This window comes from Sciurus vulgaris (assembly GCF_902686455.1).
Source record: "Sciurus vulgaris genome assembly, chromosome: 9".
NCBI classification, from domain to species: domain Eukaryota; kingdom Metazoa; phylum Chordata; class Mammalia; order Rodentia; family Sciuridae; genus Sciurus; species Sciurus vulgaris.
This window is the reverse complement of record NC_136469.1, coordinates 2,997,402-3,011,430: the sequence shown is the minus strand read 5'-3', so window position 1 is coordinate 3,011,430 and position 14,029 is coordinate 2,997,402. Positions and strand designations below refer to the sequence as shown.

At 51.0% G+C, this 14,029-nt stretch overlaps 1 pseudogene across 1 annotated transcript; it reads right to left on the bottom strand.

Annotated features, from left to right (window-relative positions):
- Positions 1–11,786: 11,786 nt before the first annotated feature.
- On the bottom strand, positions 11,787–13,616 carry LOC306669171 (zinc finger SWIM domain-containing protein 1-like; annotated as a pseudogene). The gene has a single exon. The product of its transcript is annotated as a zinc finger SWIM domain-containing protein 1-like (transcript).
- Positions 13,617–14,029: the final 413 nt, after the last annotated feature.

The window sequence follows — 14,029 nt, the reverse complement described above, 5'->3', positions numbered from 1 at the left end:
ACCTGGCTCTGAAAAGGTTTTCAGAAAGTGCGCACCCCTTCTCCGTCTCTCAGCAGAGCCCGAGCCCTCCTGCCTGCTTTCTGCAGTGTTCAGTCCCAGCAAGGCTCTGTGCTGCCCCACCTGGCCCTCCTGGGTTCTTCCGTACTGGACCTGCCCCTGGACTTGGAAAAGGTACGTTCCTCTGGACAGGTGGAGAGTAAGACTTCATCACGAGCCTTTGGGGAAGAGAGCCTCTTAAGGGGCCACACACTGATGCCTATAGGGTGCACAGTTGCATATGTGAACCTATAATTAGACACACATGCACACAGGGGCCACTGGGAGTGATGGCGGGTCACCAGATCACACACTGGGTGGGCTACTGTCTTCCAGGGGGGTTGACTTTGGAGCATCCAGCTACCATACAAATCTACCCACATCTCCAAGGGATAAGCGTCTGTAGGTCAACCTTTGCCACCACATAGCCATGGCACTTCCTGGCCAGGAGCCTGGTGCCCCCACTTGCTGAGAGCTCAGCCCAGCACCTCTGGCCTGTTTTGGGGTTCACGTGATGGTTCTCTTAGGGTTTCAGGTCTCCACAATTGCTCATTTCAGCACCATGTAGACTTACAGCAGTTTCCTGTCTATTCTATTTGAATCCAAGTGAAGCACGCACTGAAGAAGCCTTGGAAATAAGAGCATTATCGGGTGGCAGGTGAGTTTTATGTAGGAAAATGTTTAGAGTATTTCTTTTGGAATATATCTGTGAGTTTTCCAATTCTTGAATATTCACAAAAAAATGTATTGTAAATCCAAGAGTCTAACTTTCAGCGCATAACCTCAAATTTGTGGTGGAAAACAGTGACTCTGCTCTTTAAGTTGAGAGCAGAATGGGGGGTGCCCTGCTGAGGCCGGAGCAGGGCCCGAGAACACTCTCCTGTTGGTTCCAGGCCACCAGGCTCGCCCAGGGGCAGCCTCTGGCCTGAGCATGCGCTGTTGTGGGTCCCAGGCCGACCACAGGCATGGCGAGCGGGCTGGACTGTGTGTGGCCTCACCCTCGCACCACTCCAGTGTCACGTGGAGACCAAGAGGCGGCCCCCACCCGCGGGGCCTCAGCTGCTCCCCTTCCTCACAGCCCACCCGCAGCGCAGAGAGGAAGCCCCGCTTCTGGGCCCTGCCAGGGGGAGGGCTGAGCCCGGGAGCAGGCAGGGTGTCCGCGACACCCCACTCATCAATTAGAAGCCACCAAGGTATTTTCCTGGGGAGTCGAAGGGATCAAATCATGAAGATTTAGCATTGGCCTGAAATTTGGATTCCTGAGAATGTATGTTGAATGTCCAAAATAAAAATCCTGAGATGAATGACTTTACAGAGGATTCTAAGACCCTTCAGCTTTGAGGGAGGTGCTGCTGATGGCTCATGGGTAGCTCTGCGGTGGACTGGGAAAGGTAAACCTCAGGCACTCCTGCGAGGGTAGGAGGAGGTCACGTCCTCTGTGGCTCAGACTTGGGAAATGGAAAGGGACTCTCCCCAGTATGAGGTCATCGGCCTTTGCAGTCTCTTTCTCTTCTGGTAAAACAAAAGGCAAAGAAAAACAACTCTTTCTCACTGAAGTCCCAGTTTTAGAAAATGAAGCAACTGTTCATAGGGTTTCCTGGGCGTCTGGCGTGCTTGCTGGCCACCCTCTCTGGTCAGTTCACTGGAAGCTAGCCATTCTCTCCTGGCCGTTCATAAAAACAAGCAGGTGCCTTCCCACAGAGCCTGGAGGCCTAGGGAGTGTGGGCCAGCCAAGCAGAGCGGGCTCTGCTATGGCTGCTCACCTGCCTCAAAGGTAGGAAAGGCTGCCATCATCTACAGCAGAGTCCATTTCAGTAACGCTCGGAAGGTGCTGCTTAACTAAGTGGTGATAGAATGCCCTGTCTAAGACGTTAAAATGACCCTGGAGGTCACTCACAGGGCTGGTGCCGAGAGTGACCATCACGGTGGTACCAGCCCTCTCATCAGCTGTGACAGCGTGAGGAGTCCTGGTCTGCCGCGGCCAGTGCTGAGCTCACAGGACCCCCTGCACGCCTCGCCCCGTCCCTCCTGAGGTCTGCCCACAGAGGGGGGCCTGCTCCCACAAGCAAGGATGCCAAGGCACCCTCGTCCAGGGCGGCGGGACATGCTCCCAAGTGGCTCGCTCTAGCAGGCGAAAATCTTTAAAAATCACCTCTCTCATCATAAACACATGGTATTTCTTAATATCATGTCATATTATATATGCCGTTATGTTACTTTTTAAATAATATTTGTGATTACTTAACAAAAGAAAGCCACACTTCCTATAATTGATTTTGAGAGGGGGTACTGGGGATTGAACTCAGGGGCACTTGACCACTAGCCACATCCCCAGCCTTATTTTATATTTTGTTTAGAGACAGAGTTTCACAGAGTTGCTTAGCACCTCGCCATTGTTGAGGCTGGCTTTGAACTCTCAATCCTCCTGCCTCAGCTTCCCAAGCCACTGGGATCACAGGTGTACGCTACTGCACCCGGCCTTGATATTCTTTATCTGACATTTGAAACCCTCTATCACCAAGGAATCTTAAATAAACAAGTCAGGGGTTTTTAAATATTATCTATTAATCAACACAGTGAAGCAAGCATTATCACTAAGATGACCACATGAATGAATTTGCTTTATTTGTGATCGTCTCCTGTTGAGATGCTATTCCTTCTATTCCTGGAAACTTCCCCGTGGACTCAAAAACATTTCACCTACACATTCCCTGACTCCCCCAGAGTAACCAGATGGTGGCGAAGCTGTCGGGGATGTTGAGGCCTCTGTCTGTCTTCTGGGGATGACTTTCCCTGAGGTTGCCATGTGTGAGTCTCTGTGAATTCCTCTCTTGGTCCTTGGAAGTAGGGACTCACAGACAGGAAGGAGTTGGGTCTCCAGCGTTCTCCTTCCATAGCCCTCCTTCCAGTCATCCACGACTGGGAGAAGATGAGTGTGTGCTCCAGGGAGCCTGCAGTGCCCCAGCTTGAGGGCCGTGGTCTGCATCTAGGGCCTTCCGCGGTGTGGGACCAGCAGTGGGAGGGGCCGGGTTGCTCGTAGTAAAGCGCCTTGGGGCTCCACATCACCAAAACGCTTCTTCCAGAACCTCCAAACAACAGTGGCACCTGTAAGGACCAGCCTTTTCCACTGACTTCTTGAATCCCAACCATTCACTACAATATCTTGAAGCTGCTCGTAGCTAAACCGGGAAGTCATGTGGCCCTGCTGTTCATGAGCACAGCCTTTCCAGGCCTCCAGGGCCTAGTCCCTGAGTGCATTCACTGTTCAGATTCCTGACCTCTTCAGCTAGTTACATGAGCCGCCAGACCCAAAGAGAGGAGTGAGCTCGGATCCCCTACATTTTCCAACTTGAATCCCTGTGGGTAAAATATTCTCCGGCCTGTTTCACCCCCACTCTGCTAGGTACACCCTAGGCTACGGGGAAGGCGCTTGCCTGACCATGCAGCCATCTGTGCTCGGATCTCCTGGCTCCTGCAGCTGCCTCAGGATGGCTCTGCCTCAGCTCTCCACAGCACATGGGGCACATGGGACGCTTTTCATGCGCCAGTGCACAGCACAGTTTCTGGATTGGCTAGGGCAGGCTGCTTTTCTGATATGGAGATTTTCCCTACTGAATCCGTCTGCTGTGTTTCTCTGCACTCTCCCGCCCTTTATGCTGAACCAGCACCACCGCGGCTGCTGCTACAACTGGCTTGACTGCCATGTAGTCCTCCTTTGTTTAATGAACTTGAATTTCTGAGTCTCCAAGACTCTCTGACTGTCTGAGTTTTTGTCAAATCCCTCTTTCAACCACCTTGCCGAGAAGCAGGACTCTTGCTGCAGAATTCCAAGTCATGGAGCAACTAGGAATGACGCTTCCTGTAGCCCGCCATCTTGAATCTCCAAGAAGTTGTGTTGGGCCTGGCACAGTGGTACATGCCTGTAATCCCAGCAGCTCGGGAGGTTGAGGTTGGAGGATCACAAGTTTGAGGCTAGCCTCATCAACTTAGAGAGGTCCTAAACAACTTTATGAGATTCTGTCCTAAAATGAAAAGGGCTTGGGATGTGGCTCAGTGGTAAAGAGCCTCTGGGTTCAATCCCAAGTACCCCCCCCCCCCCAAAATTGTGTTGGTCAACTTTTTGTTGTTGTGATCAAAATACCTGACCAAAATAACTTAAGAAGGAAAAGTTTATTTTATGCATGGCTTTCGAGGTTCAGTCCATGCTTAGTTAAGTTCACTCCTCTGCCAAGGTGAGGCAGAACATTGTGGTGGAAGAGCGTGATGGAAAGTTGCTCCATTCAAGGCAGCCAGGAAGCAGAGACAGAGGCGTGAGGCTGCAGGGCAGACGCGCCTTTCCTGGGCAGTCCCCAGGGACCCACCTCCTCCAGCCATGCCCCACCTGCCCACAGTGACCACACAGTCAGTGCATTCAAACCAGGATGGGCTGATGAGGCCCAGCGCTCACAGTGCAGTCCTCACCTCTGAGCATGCCTGCGTCACACAGGAGCTTTCAGGGGAACCTTACATCCAAACATCGACAGAAGTCTGAGGCTAAATGTCATCAGGAAACCAAGAACGTCGGCTGCCCGGGACTGGCCAGCAGCTGAGTGCCAAGGAGAAAGAGCAGCATCTTGTCCTCTGCTGTCTCTAGGCTCATGGCAGAGACAAAAGAAAAAGGTAACGGGAAAAAGCTCTGCTGGTTCACTTCGTGTGAGTTTTAGGAGCCAGGGAGCCTCAGCAAGGATGCAGGAAGTGTTTTCCATGCTGGTTCTGAGGACGAAGATGTGCGTTGTGCAGAGACCACTGAGTGAACGGAAACGGTCCCACCACAGCAACCTGGAGGACCTGGAGAGACCCATTTATCCAGTTTTCTGTGTCTCTGTGTCTGCATAGATAAGAACTTCTCTTTCTTCATGGCTCGGAGAGGATACCCGGGACTGTGGGTCTGATGACTTCCAGAAGAGGTCAGCTAAGGTTTATGGCCCCTTCAGCCAGAAAGGGCAAAGGGGATTCCCTCTAGTTTCTATGGCCTGCTTCTTGTTTCCTGAAATGCCACAGTGACATATTTTGTTGCGGGTAAGAGAGTACAAAACTGGAAAACGGAGACATTTAGGGGGATTTAGTGGAATAAGAGCACTATTACTGAACTCTTACTTCTTCCTAGGACTTGAGACAAACCCAAGCATGTAACAGAAAGCCCTTGAGATGATGGAAGTCTCATTTTCTTGCTAGATACTTGGGGACTTAGGAGGGTCTTCTGCTGGGTCGAATCATTGTCAAATGAGAATTAACTCTTTCCGGGATAACCTGGGTAATAACTGGGGTGATGTGATGGTCATTAGGGTGATTTTGAAAAGGAGAGTAAAGTGAATGCTGAGCCACAGTGACTCACGAGAGGCCCTGATGCACTCAGGGTCACCAGCGCCAGCAGAAGGAGGCCCTGCGAATGAGGACTGCGGATTCTGCCAAGATGACCTCACCCTGCCGAGACGTCTACGGAATTCTCCACGAGTTGAAACTGTCCCCATGGAAAGACAGAAAATAAACGACATCAAGGAAAGTGGAGGCAGTGTGGCCTTAAGTCCCCCTTGGCCTTAAGTCCCCCTTGGCCCTTGATCAACTTCGTAAGCTAAGCTGGAGCAGAAAAAGACATCTGTCTCTCTCTCCTCCTTCCTCCCTCCCCCACTGACCATTTGAGGTCCACACTTAAAGCATGCTGACTGGGCATCCCTCCTAAGAGACCCTTCACACTCAATTTGCTCTTGTAAAGACTACACTCTTGTTATGTCACCTCTACTTCTTGAACTTTATGAACAATGGATTAGAACTGCACACAGATGGTTTAGAGGCAAGTAGCAGAAGAGACTTGTACCTATTAGGTTGAGAAACTCGCCATCTGTTGGTCAGGGTCCCAAAACCGTGACAAAACACCTGCGGCAACCAGCTTGTAAGGAGGAAATGGTTTTTTGATCATTGTTTCAGAGGTTCCAGTCCTTGGTCAGTAAACCCGTTGCTGTGGGGTCCATGGTAAGGCAGCACATCATGTGGGATGAATGGCAGACAAAGTTGCTCCCCTTGAGGGGACCAAGAAGTAAAGAGTGAAAGCAAGAGGTGAGCCTCCTGGTCCCCTTTAGGGCACGATCCCAGAGCTCGATCCTCTCACAGGCTCCGCCTGAGAAGGGGTCGACCACCTCCGGACAGGGCCAACCTGAGCACCAAGCCTTGAACACACAGGCCCTCAGGGGACCCTCCAGATCCAGGCCACGGCACCATCCCACTGGACATGTGTCCTTCAGGGAGGCCCAGTGGACAGAGCGCCCTAAGAGCTGTCTTGACACGTGCCTCCCATACACATGCTCTCCAATTCCTGTCCTTTTCAGAGCTGGCCGCCTCTTCCAGGTCGTTGTGGAATTATGTGTGTTTGGAGTACTTCCTTCTGTCAGCAGGCAGTGACTCTGCACCTCATCTATCCACTGGGGGTCTGTCTGGGGTCAATTTTGTATGACACTTTTCATCATATAAAGAAGAGAGCGGTAAAGGTATGAGGTGATTTTTTTATGTAAAGTACATTCTTTGCATATTTTTACCACTTACTGTTAGTTACAAAAACACTCAGGATGTCTCCATCTTTCAGTCAGCAATAATATTTCCTCCCTGGTGATCAACTGAATACAGTCTCTTAAGAATGACGACTACCCTATGTTGTTATTTTTCATCTTTCAAATACAGTTCAACAAAGGTGGGGTGCTCCAAACACCTCGCACTTGCCTTTGAATGGGCATCGGTCTGTGCCACCAGCAGGGAAGTTTCCGGTATGAGCAGACACCTCCTCTGCTTGTGGAAGATGCCAACACAATTTGAAGTCCGTGTCCTGTTGGACAGCTTTGTAAAAACGCTCAGACTTGAAACTCTTGTCATGAGTTCTTAATGAATTTATTGTACAGCCGCGCTGCCAAATACAGGGAGTTCACCCCTAGGCTGGAAGCAGTCCCTGGGTCAGGGCGTAATTTACGGGGTTTTCCAAAAGGACAACCCTTGCCCTGGGGAACAGAAGCCAGGCCTCTAGAGCACCTGGAGCCACTCCATCTCTGGTCTAGTCATTGTGACAGTGATCAACTCTGTGACTCCCAAGGTCACAGGCTCTTTCTGACTTCCACCCGTGCCTGCACCTGTGCGCTTGTTGTGCTTGGACAGCAGAGCAGACAGCTCTGACTGGAGCCACAGAGCTCTGTGTGCATCTTGTTTTCTTTTCTCCTCCATCGTGCTTGGCCTCAGTGACCCAGCCGTAAGGTAATGCCAGTGTCACATACTTTAATAATGCTTAGCACGGCTGGAAGAAAAGCCACCCAGGCTTGGTTCTCATGGACTCACTGAGAATTCAAATCATCTCTGGCTATTGCTCTTTATCCTCAGTCATTCAATAAGGATAATTCAGCCTGTTAGATTGCAAGCTTTCAAATCTAGTGCTGAAATGCTGTCTTTCTGTCCTTCCATTCATCCATCCATCTTTCCATCCATTCATCCTTCCACCCATCCTTCCACCTAGTCATCCACCAACCCATCCTTCCACCCATCCACCCACCCACCCATCCACCCATGCACCCATCCATCCACCCACCCATCCTTCCACCTAGTCATCCACCCACGCACCCACCCACCCATCCAACCATCCACCCATCCACCCACCCACCCACCCATCCACCCACCCAGGAAGCATACACTTGTTGGGCACCTCTGTGCTTACAACCCTCTGCACTAGTCATCACAGATCGTACCACAGGGCAGAAGAGGGCTGAAGAGTGTCTGATTCTTAGTTCACAAGACCAAGGAAGCAAAATGTAGAACTTGTATCCATTTATTTTCTTTAGGGTCAAGCAGGAAAATAGTTCAACTTTTGTCTTTACCAGCATCTCTTGTCAAAACAAAGATCCTAAAAGTTTTAGGTAAGCTCCAAACTCTCAGCAAGTTTCTTTGGGTCACCCTCTCATTTTCCCACATGGGTTACTGATGAGACACACGTGCAGGGTTACAACTTAGACGGCTCCAAGGGGACTCGCCATTCTGACTCTGCTGAGCTGCCCCAGTGCGTAGACACCTTCGCCAAGTTGTGGTGGTGGAGGTGGCCTCTCTGCGTGCACTTCCAGCCACTCCTTCTGCAGGATCGGCAGGAGAAAAGTGCAGTGTCCCCATGCTAGGACACCATTCCTTGCCCAGTGTGGAAGGACTCCTCCTGGGTACTCTTTGCTGGCTCAGACTTTAGGGACACAGAGTCACAAAAGGAGCCTCGGGCAGGGCCTCATGCTTTTTGCCTGATGAAATAAATTGCGATCCCAAAAGAGAAGAGAGATACCAGAATTCCTAGAAAATGTCCTGGCTTTTGTGCTGATGAAACCATTCTTGGAATCATCGCCAGGACCCAACAAATGTCTTGCACTCAGCTGGTCAGACTGTGACCTGCCCGGGCAACGGAGAGGGAAGACGCTCCCAGGTGGGCCGGGCAGGACTCACTCCTGGAGTTTGAATCTAGGTGCTCTGCTGCGGGTTGTCGGTCTCCTCCAGCACTCATGCTAAGAGTGGCCATCGTGACAGTCCTGAGAAGTGGGCCTTCCAGTCCTTGATCAGCCTGAGGGCTCCGCCCTCGTGAATCGACTGAAGCTGGTATGAGTTACCCCGAAGCAGGTTTTTGATGGAGCGGAAGAATCTGACTGATTCCTCTCACGTAATCCATAACACATAGCCTGTAAGGGCACCAAGCTTTGTCATTAATGCCCAGATGATTACCTAATGTGTGTCTATGTCCTATTTGTTCAAGCTCCAATACACCATTTTAACTAACTTGGGGAGACATGAATGGTTTCAATGAAGGAAGTGAAAAATTACAGAGTTCCCATGTGGACTTACTGAAGCATTTCTTTCTTTTGTCATCCTTTAATTTATTTATTAAAGAAGTAAGGGAAGATTCCGATATGAATTGATGAACTACGAGACCAAGTGCTGAGGCAAATCACGAGAACAAGACACTCTTTTTCAATATTAAGAAGAAAATATGTGAGATCATTTCAAAAGCAGGAATCATTAAAGGAAGAGACAAGGTCTGATGTAAGAATAAATGCACACTTGGAACACTCGGTGATGAAATAAGGACAGAGAAGCAGACCATGTCTGTTCTAGAACAGGGTTTGTATTTCTTGTTCCTTGGAGGGAAACAGAGACGGAGTACCACAGGACACTGACAAGCCCAGTGAGGACCAAGGGCACCCACAGCAGTCGGGCTGAGGTGACCTGGTTCCTGGCTCACTCCTGGCATGAGCGCACCTGTGCACACACAGCTGGAATCGCCCTGATGTCCTGAATGAATAAATCAAGACATAAATCAAAAAGGGGGGCCTTTCCAAAATCTCACAACAAAATTCCTAAATATCGAGATGCCATACTAACAAAATATTTAAAGGTGAAAGTGCTTTTCTGAATTGTGAGTAGTGGTTGAAGGGGATTCGCAGGAGGCTGTGTTTGGACGACGATTCTGCTGTGGGGTCAACAGCCTCGATGAAGCCAGAGTGGACGTTCCTGTGCTAAGTGCCTGGAGCCAACTGAACTGGGAAATGGACCTGTTTTCCCACGCCGGGTTCTGGCAACCACGGATGGGAGCCAGAGTGACGGGGGAGACCTGGCCCTGAGGAGGGCCGTCTGCCCTGCGCCCTGTGCTGGTCGCTGTCCCTGCTCAGGCTGCATCACACGGACACCTGCCGGCTGACTCTGGGGACAGAGGTCGGCCCAACCCTCTGATGAGAGCCAATCAGATTACTAAACTACGGGTGTTGGGATTTCGTTTTTTCGACACAACTAAACCAATTTCTGGGGATCGTGCTGGAGTTCAGTCTGAATCATCGGTCTCTTGTCTCTAGAAAACAGTGTCACTAAACAGCCACCAAAATAAGCACCGCCAAAAAGGGAGGCCATGGATGATTCTGGAAGGGTGTCCAGCACCGTGCGGTTCCCTTGGATTCTGGGATGTTTGTGATTTCAGCAGCTTTTTAAAAATTGAAGTGTAATTTATGTACCGTAAAATGGGCATATGTCTTTATTGGGTATTTAAAATTTGAGCTGTTTCTTTCCTCATTCTAAATAGTCTCCCTTTCATATTTATTCTTCTGTTCATAATTCCCTCTTCTGTTCTTGAGGTCACACCTCTCTACCCTGACTGACACGTCCTGCTGGAGCACACAGAGCCTGACGGAGGCCCTGGGGCGTGCAGGAGCCCCGCATCGCGTCAAGGCCTCAGGCTCACCGTGGTGGCTGTTGTGGTTTGCATATGAGGTGCCCCCAAGCTCATGTGCGAGGCCAAGCAAGAATGTTCAGGGTGAGGTGATCGGGTTATGGACCCTTAGCCCACTCAGTGCGTCAATCCACTGGTGGGGATCGACTGTGGGCAGGCGGGTGTGGGGGAGGAGGCGGGTCACAGGGGACGTGCCTGTGGGTTCATATGCCGTCCCTGGTGAGTGCAGCTCCCTCTGCTTCCAGTGGCCACGTCCTGAGCCGCCTTCCTCCACCACACCCTTCTGCCATGGTGCTCTCCTCACCTTGCCCAGAGCCACGCAGTCGGCAATCCGTGGCCTGAGACCTTGGAAACCGTGAGCTAAGTCGACTTTTCCTTCTCTAAGCTGTTCTTGTCAAGTATTCTGGTCACAGTAACAAAAAGTTAAAGCGCGTCCTTCTCTTCCACGCCCTCCTGTGGGTGGGACCCCACCTCAGGGGTAGGGACGTAGAGCTTGGGACTGGAGGCTGCGCTATCGAAGTCGGAATTCCCTTGCTGAGTGTCAGAGCGTCCATTTCTCCAGCTCCACCGCCCAGTCCGCCCAGTCTGCAGATGTTTACTTCTGTCCTCCCGCTGTGCCTGGGCTGTAGTCAGCCCATTCTTCACTCACCTCTGACGCCCAGCCTTGGTCACCACCCAGGAAAAGATGGAGGTGGAAATACAAGTACACACACAGACAGGCCCAGGTGAGTGTGCGTGTGTGTGTGTGTAAAGAGCAGTTTACAAATCTCTACTTAAAGGTATTCTCTACTTCCTAGAATAAAAAAATATGTAGAGAAAATGTTCATCTATATGAAATTTGAATGATTATCTCTGAGTGTGTGAGGCAATTCTTTTATTCTTCCTATATTTATGTATCTCAAGTGTCCTACAATGAACATGTTTTCAGAAAAAATACCTAAAGTTTAGGTGGTTCATATATATATGTGTGTTTTTGTTTTTTTAGAATATGCAGCATTTAACTTTATTGATCCCAAGATGGAGCCAAGAGTAAATTTCTGGGAACCTGGCTCAGCCACTTCCCTGAGCAGCCGCTCCTCTGTGGGAAGGCTCCCGGGCCAGCTCACCCATGGGGTGTGGTCAGGTGAGTGATCTCATGACTGGGGCAGCTGTTACCAAGCCCTGGCCCTCAAACTCAGCACTCAATGTCTTCTCTTGAACCAGGGGCTGCCTATTTTTGTAAGATCTTTGAGCTAAGAATTGTTTTTACCTTATGAAAATGTTGTCAAAACAAAACCAAGAACACACAACAGCCACTTATATGCCCATCAAAGTCTAAAATATTTACTCTTGGGCTCTTTACAGAAAGAATCTTAAAGACACATTTTAGGGAGCAGGCTACAGTAGAGTAGAAGACTCTTGTCCTTGTTGTGGAAGCAGGGACCATGGCCATCTGCAGCTTGAGGGTGTGAGTGTGCACGTGGCACAGGAGCATTCCTGGCATCAGGAGTGATCAGAGCTGAACCTGCTCATCGGGCCGATCCAGCTGTCGGCCAGCTCCCGCAGGGTGCTGTACCGCCACTCAAACTCCTCCTTGCTACAGTGCTGCAAGAGCCGACCCACCTCCTCAGTTAAGAGAGTCACTGCCAGGTGCTTATCCAGGGTCTCACTCCACTTGCTGCCCAGGATGCTGTCTAGACTGGTGGCACAGCTTGCTGTCCACTGAGCTGGCAGCATGTCTGGTTGGGGCACCTGGCGGCGGGCACTGAGCATGGCTAGGATGTGGCAGCAGGGCAGGTGGAAGGCCTGGTAAAGTAGCAGCTACAGCTGGCAGGGGGCTGCAGCTGCACCTTGTGAGTGTCGTCTAGGATCTGTATGTTCATCTTTTCTGAGCCAGAGCCGATGAGGTGCATGGATTTCTGGACCACAGCAAGCTCACCCAGGCGGAGCTGGGCTGCTGGCCCTGTGCAGATGGCATTGAGGGAGTGCTGGATGCAAGCTTCTACCAACTGCTCGACTCTGGGGCTTTCAGGACTGGCCTCTGAGTGGGGACAGTTGTTCTGGGGACCCAGGCCCAGGCTGAAGCTTGCCTTGTCTCCAGGGTTTTGCTGCATGTATCGGAATAGAGAGGCCATGCCCTGTTTCTCAGATGGGGTGGTGCCAAAGAACTGACTGAGGATGCGGGTGGTAATCTCAAGGCTCTGGAAGTAGCGGCTGCTCTCGGCTCAGCTTCTCCAGCGGTGGGCCAGCCAGAGGCGGTTGTGAGCAGCCAGTGTGAATGGAGCTCCGGCAGCTGGGATGGGGGGCTGCAGTTGCTCAGGAGTGTATACAACTTCCTCAGGTTGTCTGCTGTGGCTGAGCACATGGTGCTCTGCAGGGAGGTCAGGAGCACCCTCTCCACAGGTCCTTCAAGGGACAGCTGATAGAACTTGCCCTGGAGGAACTTGCAAATGTGAAAGGCCGAGAGCAAGACCTCAGCGGTGGGGAACTCCATGGCGAGGGTGGGCAGCGGGAAGAAGTGGGGATCCACCAGGATGGTGCAGACTCTCCCCCATGCTGGGTTAAACTTCTTGAACACCTGGAACATCTGGGCGAGGCTTTCAGCATCCTCCTTGGCAGGGATGGCAAAGTAGACTGCCCGAGCTAGAGGACCCTCCAGCTGCACTCCAGGTCCATCCACCAGGAAGGTGTACGACACCTTGCCTCTTGGGTTATAGGTCCGGTGGATAAATAAGATCTCCAGGAAATGGGCGAAAACATCTTGCATAAAGCAGCTTTGTAGTTGAAGGTATCTAGCTGGGGAGTCTTGCTAACCTGGGGCAGCAGCATAGGTGGGCTTGAGTCCTTGATCAGAAGCCCATTCAGCACTGTCAGGGCCATGGGAAATGTCTAAATGCTCAGGTCAAAAAACTTTTTCTGCAGGTTCAAGCTTCCAGTAACTCAAGGCTTGAGGCTTAATGGTAGTTTCCAGATCTTGTTCCAAAGATGTGCAGGATGTCCTCGCAGATGGAGGTGCCGTGGTTGAGGTCGTGGAAGCAGACGGAGACGCAGGCCCTGAGAATGAAGGAGCACCTGTTCTCCTTTTTGTAGGCACTGAAGCACTCCTTGAAGTCCTCGTAGGTCTTGAAGCAGCTGCCCAGCTCCATGGTCGTCCCCTCGGCCCACGCCAGGGGCTAGCCCCCGCTGGGGCCCAAGATCACACCAGGGGTCAAAGGTCACACTGAGTGTCCACCGGCTGGCATGGGCCCAGGACTCCTTAAGGGGCGGACCCAACCCGGTGGCCTAGTGCGGAACTCAGGAGGTACCCAAGGCCGTACCCAGTTATAAAGGGCTGGGGGCGTCTTTGCTATCTGACCACATACATATATTTTTAAGCAGTCACATTTAAGGAGAAACATCCTTACTAAACGACCCATTTTCAGACTTTTCAATGAGTTGTTCTTGTGAATATGGTCTTCTAACTGGAGCTTAGGGGCAGGAACCTGGTGTCTCTGTGACCCTCTCCCAGGAATGGTCACCTATTCAGTAGGCCTAACCTCCTCACTTAACCTCTGTGCCCCTTTGTGAAGGGAGACAATGGCCTTCCTCAGAGAATTACAATGGCAAATCAGCTTAGGTCTGCCGAGCGTTTTAAAGACCAATCTGTATTAAACACCCTTGTGATCTGGGGTATTAAAGAAGTAATGAGGATGATCACTAATTATCCTAAGTGTCCAGGTTCTCGGCCCATATGTGGGTCGGGGAGCAGAGCTGAAT